The following is a 12,900-nucleotide window of genomic DNA, read 5'->3' as shown; positions in this document are numbered from 1 at the left end:
CCCCTGAGCACACAATTCATCCCCATCCAAGGTTATATGGCGACCACTCTCGCTTGTGCTTCTCTGCACCCCAGCATGCACACTACCTCAATCTTCAAAGAGGGCATCGAGGAGATCGAAGACGGTGACCACACTGCACTAGGGAATGCAGGGCCATTTGGAAGCAGCATGATGTGACGACGGCTGATTGACTCCTCCCCCCTCTCTCTCCCGCACAGAATTATCAATCCCTCAACCCACAAGATCCTTCCCCTCTCGTCCATGTTTTTCCAGCTCTCTCATCAAACCCGTTGTCTCTTCTCCTTCCACGTGTACAAAATCCAGATGCACACGCATCTCACGTATATTACATATCTCCATCTTTCTCACAGACCTAACTTCTTCCTCTCTCTCTCTCTCTCTCTCTCGTTAGGTTTGTCTCCTACTCTCTCGCCCACATACATACAATCTTTCCCGCCCTATCTGCTCCATCTTCGCAAGCTCTCTCTACTCGTTTCATTCACACATTGGGATATGTTCAAAATGTTTCTTTTATAGTGGATCACGTAGAGTTATGGTTGGCTTTGTTGCATCCTACAAAGTAATAACAATGAAATGCATTTAGATTTTCATTTGACTGGGATTATGTGAGTTTGAGCATATTGTGAAGTACTATAGACCTCGTATACATCTTGGAATTCAACAATGATTCTAACTATAGAATTGTATAAACCATTTCATTTGAAGTCAGTAGCCTAATATATTTATTTCACGATTACAACAAATGATTAATTCCACTACAAACTAAGAAAACAAATGTGTACTCCCTCCGTTTTTATTTAAGTCCACGTATTAGCATTGGTCAAAGTCAAGTTTTGTAAACTCTCACAAAGTTTATAACAAAAAATATTAACATATACAATAACAAATAAATACCATTAGATTCATTTTTGAATGTACTTTCACATCATACATATTTGTTATGGTAAATATTTATATTTTTCTATAAACTTGGTCAAACTTTAGGAAGTTTGACTTCGGTCAAACCTAATATGCAGAGTTAATAAAAACGGATGGAGTACTAGGAGTTACTAGTACGACTAACTACTAGTACTACTCGCTAGTTGCTTAGGCCAATCACCCAAAACGCCAAACGGGGAGTTCAGTGTTACAAAATTTTGAGGTCAGCGGGAAAATGTCCAGCGACCCTGATTCGAGCAGTGCGAGTTACCATCATACCCTTCGGAACAGGCCTACGGATGATGGTTGGTAGGGGCTGTTTTCGTAACTTCAGGTTCACCCAACCCAGCAAACCCCACCCCGGCACCCAGAGTAGTACACCTGAATACTCCCCATTTTCTATCCCCACCGCAAAATAGACTTCTCCACGGCACCGCAGCCTTCGTTCTCCTCCCCTTCTGCATCGACGCACTCGTCCACCGCAGTGCATCTGCCTCATTGACGACATCATATGTCACACTGGAGCCGGTCCACCATCGTCGTCGTACACGGAGCCTCTTCCACGGCACCGTCTTCCACGGTCTCGGATCTGCTTCTCGAAAGTTGATGCCAAGTGCAGAAGCACCACCATCATGGACAATGAACTGACTCCCGTTGCCGATCATGATACACAGAGGCCGCCGCGAGCATCGTACTCCTCCTCGACTGGTAATGTGTGTATTGAATCTCTTAGCAGTACATGTGCAGTTCCACTTTTGTTCATACCTACCCTTCAAATTTCCTAGTTGCTATTGTCACTGTAAAAGTAATTGGTTATAGCTTGCATTGTCCAACAGAATATAACCTTGTAATTGCGAGTCGCTCCTGTATTGCGTTGTGCTTGGGTAGGTTCTTCATCTGCAACCAATAGTGTGGCAAATGATGGAAAGTTTTTAGAACTAGCAACATGCCCATGCATTGCACGGAACATCAAGATGCATTTGTATGAGTAGTTTATCTTGTGGGATAAAAGGATGAACGAGGGAAGGCCTTATTTGCAAATGTGGAGAGGGGTGTGGGTATCTGATAACCCACAAGTATAGGGGATTGCAACAGTTTTTGAGGGTAGAGTATTCAACCCAAATTTATTGATTTGACACAAGGGGAGCCAAAGAATATTCTCAAGTATTAGCAGTTGAGTTGTCAATTCAACCACACCTGAAAGACTTAATATCTGCAGGAAAGTATTTAGTAGCAAAGTAGTATGGAAGTATCGGTAACGATGGCAAAAGTAACAGTAGCAGTTTTTGTAGCAATCGTAAGAGTGGCATCGGAAAAGTAACTAAGCAAAGATCAATATGTGAAAAGCTCATAGGCAATGGATCAATGATGGATAATTATGTCGGATGCCATTCCTCATGCAACAGTTATAACATAGGGTGACACAAAACTAGCTCCAGTTCATCAATGTAATGTAGGCATGTATTCCGAATATAGTCATGCAAGTTTATGGAAAAGAACTTGCATGACATCTTTTGTCCTACCCACCCGTGGCAGCAGGGTCCTATTGGAAACTAAGGGATATTAAGGCCTCCTTTTAATAGAGTACCTGACAAAAGCATTAACACTTAGTGAATACATGAACTCCTCAAACTACGGTCATCACTGGGAGTGGTCCCGATTATTGTCACTTCGGGGTTGCCGGATCATAACACATAGTAGGTGACTATTGACTTGCAAGATAGGATCAAGAACTCACATATATTAATGAAAACATAATAGGTTCAGATCTGAAATCATGGCACTCGGGCCCTAGTGACAAGCATTAAGCATAGCAAAGTCATAGCAACATCAATCTTAGGACATAATGGATACAAGGGATCAAACCCTAACAAAACTAACTCGATTACATGGTAAATCTCATCCAACCCATCACTGTCCAGCAAGCCTACAATGGGATTCCTCACGCACGACGGTGAGAATCATGAAATTGGTGATGGAGGATGGTTGACGATGACGATGGCGATGGATTCCCCTCTCCAGAGCCCCGAACGGACTCCAGATCAGCCCTCCCGAGGAAGATTAGGGCTTGGCGGTGGCTCCGTATCATAAAACGCGATGAATCCTTCTCTCTGATTTTTCTCCCCGAAAGTGAATATATGGAGTTGGGGTTGAGGTCGATGGAGTCCCAGGGTGGACAGGGTGTGGGCCCCCTGATGCTGATTCCTTCGCCAATATTTTTCATTAATTCCAAAATGTGTCTCCGTGGACTTTCTGGTCATTCCGAGAACTTTTATTTCTGCACAAAAATAACACCATGGTAGTTCTGCTGAAAATAGCGTCAGTCCGGGTTAGTTCCATTCAAATCATGCAAGTGAGAGTCCAAAACAAGGGCAAAAGTGTTTGGAAAATTAGATACGTTGGAGGCATATCAACTCCCCCAAGCTTAAACCTTTGCTTGTCCTCAAGCAATTCAGTTGACAGACTGAAAGTGATAAAGAAAAACTTTTACGAACTTTGTTTGATCTTGTAGTTGCAAATATGTAAAGCCAGCATTCAAGTTTTCAGCAAAGATTATGAACTAACCATATTCACAATAACATTTAGGTCTCATGTTTACTCATATCAATGGCATAATCAACTAGCAAGCAATATAATAAATCTCGGATAACAACACTTTCTCAAAACAATCATAGCATGATATAACAAGATGGTATCTCTCTAGCCCTTTCTGAGACTGCAAAACATAAATGCAGAGCACCCCTAAAGATATAGGACTGACTAGACATTGTAATTCATGGTAAAAGAGATCCAGTCACAGGCGTACTCAATGTAAATTAATAGCAATGCATGCGAATGACAACGGTGCTCTCCAACTCGTGCTTTTTAATAAGAGGATGATGATTCAACATAAAAGTAAACAGATAGGCCCTTCGCAGAGGGAAGCAGGGATTTGCACAGGTGCCAAAGCTCAAGTTTTGAAACAGAGATAAATAATATTTTGAGTGGCATACTTTCATTATTAACATAACAACCAAGAGATCTCGATATCTTCCATGCTACACACATTATAGGCGGTTCCCAAACAGAATGGTAAAGTTTATACTCCCCCAGCACCAAAAAACATCAATCCATGGCTTGTCCGAAACAACGGGTGCCGTCCAACTAACAACAATCTTGGGGGAGTTTTGTTTGCAATTATTTTGATTTGATTTGAGCATGGGATTGGGCATCCCAGTTACCGGCCATTTTCTCGTGAATGATGAGCGGAGTCCACTCATTGTGAGAATAACCCACCTAGCATTGAGGATATAGACAGCCCTAGTTGATACATGAGCTATTCGAGCATACAAAACAGAATTCATTTGAAGGTTTAGAGATTGGCACATACAAATTTACTTGGAACGGCAGGTAAATACTACATATAGGAAGGCATGGTGGACTCATATGGAATAACTTTGGGGTTTATTTAAGTGGATGCACAAGCAGTATTCCCGCTTAGTACTAGTGAAGGCTAGAAAGAGACTGGGAAGCGACCAACTAGAGAGCGACAACAGTCATGAACATGCATTAAGATTAATCAACAATGAGTGCGAGCATGATTAGGATATAAATCACCATGAACATAAATATCATGGAGGCTATGTTGATTTTGTTTCAACTACATGCGTGAACATGTGCCAAATCAAGCCACTCGAATCGTTCAAAGGAGGATACCACCCTATCATACCACATCACAACCATTTTAATAGCATGTTGGCACGCAAGGTAAACCAATATAAACTCCTAGCTAATTAAGCATGGCATGAGCAACTATAATCTCTAATTTTCATTGCAAACATGTTTCATTCATAATAGGCTGAATCAGGAACGATGACCTAATCATATTTACAAAAACAAGATAGTTCGAGTTCATACGAGCTTCTCTCATCTCACTCAGTCCATCATATATCGTCATTATTGCCTTTCACTCGCACGACGAACGGTGTGGATAATAATAATAGTGCACGTGCATTGGACCAAGTTGGAATCTGCAAGCATTTAATACAAGGGAGAAGACAAGATAATATAGGCCCTTGGTTAAATCAACAATAATGCATATGAGAGCCACTCAACATTTTCATCATGGTCTTCTCCTCTCGACCCCCAAAGAATAAGAAAAGAAATAAAACTATTTACACGGGAAAGCTCCCACAAGCAAAAGAAGAACGAGAAATATTTTTGGGTTTTCTTTTAATTACTACTACTACAGGCATGGAAAGTAAACTAGCTAAAAGCTATAACTAATTTTTTTGGTTTTTCTAAAGGTTTTTCAAACACACAAGAAGAAGGCTTAGAAAAGAAAATAAACTAGCATGGATAGTACAATGGAAAAGTATGAGCACTGATAACTGGCATGAGTGTGTGAACATGAATGTAATGTCGGTGAGAAATACGTACTCCCCAAGCTTAGGCTTTTGGCCTAAGTTGGTCTATGCCCATTGATCGAAGCTACTCTCTTTGGTGTACTGAGGAGGGTCCTCAGGGTGCCACCGGTTGGCGATCTCCTCCAGATCCCACTGATAAACAGACTGTCGATAAGGGTCAAGTGGTGGCTAAGGCTCAGGCTCTAGGACTTGTGTCAGCATCCAGTATGCATAAATGGCCTCGAGCAAGATGAGGTACATGCCTAAAAGTATGTTAAACAAAGAGGGTGCAGGCAAGGTAATAGTCTCATAGTGAGTTTTATCAAATATCAAATTATACTTAAGCATCTTCTTATTATTTTTAACAATAAATTCATGTGCTACCATACTCTTATAAAGAAAAATAGGGGGCAACAACTTTTCCTCTTTCTCATAATGCCTGATAGGTATCTCAAAGTGTTTAGCAAGGCATGAAGCAAAGATGCCTCCGAAGATGGGGCCCTTTGTACGGTTCAGACTTAATCGTTTAGCAACAATAGGGCCTAAGCTGAAAGTTGTATCATGAAACAAAGCATGGAACAAAATGACAAGATCAGGAGCACTAAGATTTCCACTGTTCCCGCGGCCAATTAAGCATCTACTAGCAAATATCGCAGAGTAACGTAGAACATGAAAATGTATACTAGTAATTCTTGCATCAGAAACTTTCCTCGTTTCCCCTACAGCAATTCTATCAATAAATCCATCCACATCACTATGATGTTGTTCCTCGATGCTGCCCACAAAGGTTATCTTGAAGACCCGACAAAAATCATGGAGTGACATCTCCTTAACCTCATCATATAAGTGAAATTCCACTAAAGGTGGTGATTTCTTAGCATGGAAATAAAAAAATGTCACGAAAATATTAGTGAGTAGGAGATACTGTTCGCGCTGGTCGTGGAGGAAGTCGGTGAGGCCTGCATTCTCAGCCAATTAATAAAAGTCATCGTAAATTCCGTCGGCTCTCAAGAACGCATCACAAGGCCATTCGCACGGCCGAACCTCCGCAGTGCGAGGAAGATTGTATTTGGGCTTTTTATTCTCCTCATTTTGCTTATCCTTCGAGCTTCGGCTCAAAGAGCTCCTCAACAATCTCTCCGTCATTTTCTTTCAGTGAAAAATTTTCAGAACTTTTTAGTGACTCAGAATAAAAGTGAACCGAACTCAACAAGATTGATAGCAACCACTCACACAAGTGCCTAGAGGCTATATCATGCATTAAAACTACTTTGGACCATATAAATTTGACATGCAAGTGATACGTCCATTTTGCATCATGCTTTTGTATTGATATTTATTGTATTATGGTCTGTTATTTCATGTTATGTCACAATACTTATGCCTATTCTCTCTTATTTTACAAGGTTTACATGAAGAGGGAGAATGCCGACAGTTGGAATTCTGGGCTGGAAAAGGAGCAAATATTAGAGACCTATTCCGCACAACTCCAAAATTCCTGAAACTCCACGAAAGTTGTTTTTGGAATTAATAAAAAATATTGGGCGAAGCAAGTACCAGAGGGGGCCCACACCCTAGCCACGAGGGTGGGGGCGCGCCCTACCCCCCTGGGCGCGCCCCCCTACCTCGTAGGCCCCCTGGCAGCTCTCCGGTGACCATCTTCTGCTATATGAAGTCTTTTACCCTGGAAAAAAAAATCATAAGCAAGCTTTCGGGACAAAACACCGCCGCCACGAGGCGGAACCTTGGCGGAACCAATCTAGGGCTCCGGCGGAGCTGTTCTGCCGGGGAAACATCCCTCCGTGAGGGGGAAATCATCATCATCATCATCACCATCGATCCTCTCAGCGGGAGGGGGTCAATCTCCATCAACATCTTCACAGCACCATCTCCTCTCAAACCCTGGTTCATATCTTGTATCCAATCTTTGTCCCAAAACCTCAAATTGGTACATGTGGGTCACTAGTAGTGTTGATTACTCCTTGTAGTTGATGCTAGTTGGTTTATTCACCCCTCTGATTATGAACATGAATATGATTTGTGAGTAGTTATGTTTGTTCCTGAGGACATGGGAGAAGTCTTGCTATAAGTAGTCATGTGAACTTGGTATTCGTTCGATATTTTGATGAGATGTATGTTGCCTCTACTCTAGTGGTGTTATGTGAACGTTGACTACATGAAACTTCACCATTGTTTGGGCCTAGAGGAAGGCATTGGGAAGTACTAATTAGATGATGGTTTGCTAGAGTGACAGAAGCTTAAACCCTAGTTTATGCGTTGCTTCGTAAGGGGCTGATTTGGATCCATATATTTCATGCTATGGTTAGGTTTACCTTAATACTTCTTTTGTAGTTGTGGATGCTTGCAATAGGGGTTAATCATAAGTGGGATGCTTGTCCAAGAAAGGGCAGTTCCCAAGCACCAGTCCACCCACATATCAAATTATCAAAGTAACGAACGTGAATCATATGAGCGTGATGAAGACTAGCTTGACGATAATTCCCATGTGTCCTCGGGAGCGCTTTTCTCTATATAAGGACTTGTCTAGGTTTGTCCTTTTCTACAAAAAAGATTGGGCCACCATGCTGCACTTTATTTACTTTCATTGCTTGTTACCCGTTACGAATTACCTTATCACAAAACTATTTGTTACCAATAATTTCAGTGCTTGCAGAGAATACCTTACTGAAAACCGCTTGTCATTTCCTTCCGCTCCTCGTTGGGTTTGACACTCTTACTTATCGAAAGGAATACAATAGATCCCCTACACTTGTGGGTCATCAAGACTCTTTTTTGGCGCTGTTGCCGGGGAGTGAAGCGCCTTTGGTAAGTGGAACTTGGTAAGGAAAATTTTATATAGTGTGCTGAAATTTACTATCACTTGTTACTATGGAACATAATCATTTTAGGGGCTTGTTCGGGGTATCTTCACCCCGACCAGTAGAGCAAAGAGTTGCTCCTCAACCTACTGAACCTACTGAAAATGTTTACTTTGAAATTTCTTTGGGTATGATAGAGAAACTGCTAGCTAATCCCTTTACAGGAGATGGAAAATTGCATCCCGATTTACACCTAATCTATGTGGATGAAGTTTGTGGATTATTTAAGTTTGCAGGTATGCCTGACGATGTTATCAAGAAGAAGGTCATCCCTTTATCTTTGAAGGGAGAGGCATTGACATGGTTTAGGCTATGTGATGATATGGGATCATGGAACTACAACTGGTTGAAATTTTCATTAGAAGTTTTATCCTATGCATCTTGTTCATCGTGATCGTAATTATATATATAATTTTTGGCCTCGTGAAGGAGAAAGCATCGCTCAAGCTTGGGGGAGGCTTAAGTCAATGTTATATCCATGCCCCAATCATGAGCTCTCAAGAGAAATTATTATTCAAAAAATTTATGCTCGACTTTCTCTCAACAATCGCTCCATGCTCGATACTTCTTGTACTGGTTCTTTTATGATGAAGACTATCGAATTCAGATGGGATTTATTGGAAAGAATTAAATGCAACTCTGAAGATTGGGATCTCGACGAAGGTAAGGTGTCAGGTATGACACCTAAGTTTGATTGTGTTAAATCTTTTATGGATACCGATGCTTTTCGTGAATTTAGCACTAAATATGGACTTGACTCTGAGATAGTAGCTTCTTTCTGTGAATCATTTGCTACTCATTTTGACCTCCCTAAGGAGAAGTGGTTTAAATATAATCCTCCCACTGAAGTAAAAGTAGTTGCACCTATTAAAGTTTAAGAAAAGACTATCACTTATAATGATCCTATTGTTCCTACTACTTATATTGAGAAACCACCTTTCCCTGTTAGGATAAAGGATCATGCTAAAGCTTCAACTGTGGTTCGTAAGAGTAATACCAGAACACCTACACCACTTGAGTAAATTAAAGTTGAACCTAGTATTGCTATGGTTAAAGATCTCTTGGCTGATAATATTGATGGGCATGTTATTTATTTCTGTGATGAAGCTGCTAAAATTGCTAGACCTGATACTAAGAATAAAAATAGACCTTTTGTAGGCATGCCTGTTATTTCTGTTAAAATAGGAGATCATTGTTATCATGGCTTATGTGATATGGGTGCTAGTTCTAGTGCTAGTGAAATACCTCATTCCTTATACAAAGAAATTATGCATGATATTGCACCTGCTGAGATAGAAGAAATTGATGTTACAATTAAGCTTGCCAATAGAGATACTATTTCACCAGTTGGGATTGTCAGAGATGTTGAAGTCTTGTGTGCGAAAGTTAAATATCCTGCTGATTTTCTTGTACTTGGTTCCCCACAAGATAGCTTTTGTCCCATTATATTTGGTAGACCCTTCTTGAATACTGTTAATGCTAAGATAGATTGCGAAAAGGATATTGTTACGATTGGTTTAGGGGATATGTCTCATGAGTTTAATTTTGCTATATTTCGTAGACAACCCCATGATAAAGAATTGCCTAGTAAGGATGAAATTATTGGTCTTGCTTCTATTGTCATGCCTCCTAATGATCCTTTAGAACAATATTTTCTAGACCATGAAAATGCCATGTTTATGAATGAAAGAAGGGAGATAGATGAAGTATTCTTTAAACAGGGACCTATTTTGAAACACAACTTGCCTGTTGAAATTCTAGGGGATCCTCCAACACCCAAGGGTGATCCCGTGTTTAAGCTTAAACCATTACCTGATACTCTTAAATATGCTTATCTTGATGAAAAGAAGATATATCATGTTATTATTAGTGCTAACCTTTCAGAGCAGGAAGAGGAGAAATTATTGAAAACTCTAAAGAAGCACCATGCTGCTATTGGATATTCTCTTGATGATCTTAAGGGCATTAGTCCCACTCTATGCCAACACAAAATAAAATTGGAGAAAGATGCTAAACCAGTTGTTGATCACCAACGGTTAAATCCTAAGATGAAAGAAGTGGTAAGAAAGGAAATACTAAAGCTCTTGGAGGCAGGTATAATTTATCCCATTGCTGATAGTCAGTGGGTAAGTCCTGTCCATTGTGTCCCTAAGAAGGGAGGTATTACTGTCGTTCCTAATGATAAAGATTAATTGATCTCGCAAAGAATTGTTACAGGTTATAGGATGGTAATTGATTTCCGCAAATTAAATAAAGCTACTAAAAAGGATCATTACCCTCTGCCTTTTATTGATTAAATGATAGAAATATTATCTAAACATACACATTTTTGCTTTCTAGATGGTTACTCTGGTTTCTCTCAAATACCTGTGTGAGCAGAGGATCAAGAAAAGACCACTTTTACTTGCCCTTTCGGTACTTTTGCTTATAGACGTATGCCTTTTGGTTTATGTAATGCACCTGCTACCTTTCAAAGATGCATGATGGCTATATTCTCTGACTTTTATGAAAAGATTGTTGAGGTTTTCATGGATGATTTCTCCGTTTATGGATCTTCTTTTGATGATTGCTTGAGCAACCTTGATCGAGTTTTGCAGAGATGCGAAGATACTAGTCTTGTCTTGAATTGGGAGAAGTGCCACTTTATGGTTAATGAAGGTATTGTCTTGGGGCATAAAATTTCTGAAAGAGGTATTGAAGTTGATAAAGCTAAAGTTGATGCTATTGAAAATATGCCGTGTCCTAAGGACATTAAAGGTATAAGAAGTTTCCTTGGTCATGTCGGTTTTTATAGGAGGTTCATTAAGGACTTCTCTAAAATTTCTAGGCCTCTGATTAATCTCTTACAAAAAGATATTCCTTTTGTCTTTGATGATGATTGTGTAGAAGCATTTGAAATACTTAAGAAAGTTTTGATTTCTGCACCTATTGTTCAGCCACCTGATTGGAATTTACCCTTTGAGATTATGTGTGATGCATGATTATACTGTAGGTGTTGTTCTAGGACAAAGAGTTGATAAGAAACTAAATGTTATTAAATATGCTAGTAAGACTGTAGACAGTGCCCAGAGAAATTATGCTACTATTGAAAAAGAATTTTTAGCAGTCGTATTTGCTTGTGATAAGTTCAGACGTTATATTGTTGATTCTAAAGTAACTGATCATGCTGCTATTAAATATCTTATGGAAAAGAAAGATCCTAAACCTAGACTTATTAGATGGGTTCTCCTAGTACAAGAATTTGATTTGCATATTATTGATAGAAAGGGAGCTGAGAACCCCGTTGGAGACAACTTGTCTAGGTTAGAGAATGTTCTTGATGACCCACTACCTATTGATGATAGCTTTCCTAATGAACAATTAGCTGTCATAAATGCTTCTCATACTACTCCATGGTATGCTGATTATGCTAATTACATTTTTGCTAAATTTATACCACCTAGTGTCACATACCAGCAAAAGAAAAAGTTTTTCTATGATTTAAGACATTACTTCTGGGATGACCCACACCTTTATAAAGAAGGAGAGGATGGTGTTATTAGACGTTGTGTACCTGAGCATGAACTGGAACAGATCCTACGCAAGTGTCACTCTGGGCATATGGAGGACACCACGCTGGAGATAGAACTACACATAAGGTATTGCAATCCGGTTTTTATTGGCCTACTCTCTTGAAAGATGCCTGTAAGTTTGTCTTGTCTTGTGATGAATGTCAAAGAATTGGTAATATTAGTAGATGTCAAGAAATGCCTATGAATTATTCTCTTGTTATTGAACCATTTGATGTTTGGGGCTTTGATTATATGGGACTGTTTCCTTCCTATAATGGGTATACACATATCTTAGTTGTTGTTGATTACGTTACTAAGTGGGTAGAAGCTATTCCAACTAGTAGTGCTGATCATAACACCTCTATTAAGATGCTTAAAGAAGTTGTTTTTCCGAGGTTTGGAGTCCCTAGATACATAATGACTGATGGTGGTGCACATTTTATTCATGGTGCTTTCCGTAAAATGCTTGCAAAGTATGATGTTAATCATAGAATTGCATCTCCTTATCACCCACAGTCTAGTAACCAAGTAGAACTGAGTAATAGAGAGCTCAAATTAATTTTGCAAAAGACTGTTAATAGATCTAGAAGGAATTGGTCCAAGAAACTAGATGATGCATTATGGGCTTATAGAACTGCATATAAAAATCCTATGGGTATGTCTCCATATAAAATGGTTTATGGAAAAGCATGTCACTTACCTCTCGAACTAGAACATAAGGCATATTGGGCCATTAAAGAGCTCAATTATGATTTCAAACTTGCCGGTGAGAAGATGTTATTTGACATTAGCTCACTTGATGAATGGAGAACTCAAGCCTATGAGAATGCCAAACTGTTTAAACAAAAAGTTAAAAGATGGCATGACCAAAGGATACAAAAGCGTGAGTTTAATGTAGGTGATTATGTGTTGCCCTTCAACTCTCGTTTAAGATTTTTTGCAGGAAAACTCCTCTCTAAATGGGAAGGTCCTTACGTTATCAAGGAGGTCTATCGTTCCGGTGCCATAAAAATCAACAATTTCGAAGGCACAAGTCCGAAGGTGGTGAACGGTCAGAGGATCAAACATTATATCTCAGGTAATCCCATAAATGTTGAAACCAATGTTATTGAAACCGTAACCCCAGAGGAATACATAAGGGACACC

This window comes from Triticum dicoccoides, chromosome 3B (genome assembly GCF_002162155.2).
Source record: "Triticum dicoccoides isolate Atlit2015 ecotype Zavitan chromosome 3B, WEW_v2.0, whole genome shotgun sequence".
NCBI lineage: Eukaryota > Viridiplantae > Streptophyta > Magnoliopsida > Poales > Poaceae > Triticum > Triticum dicoccoides.
This window is presented reverse-complemented; position numbering follows the sequence as displayed.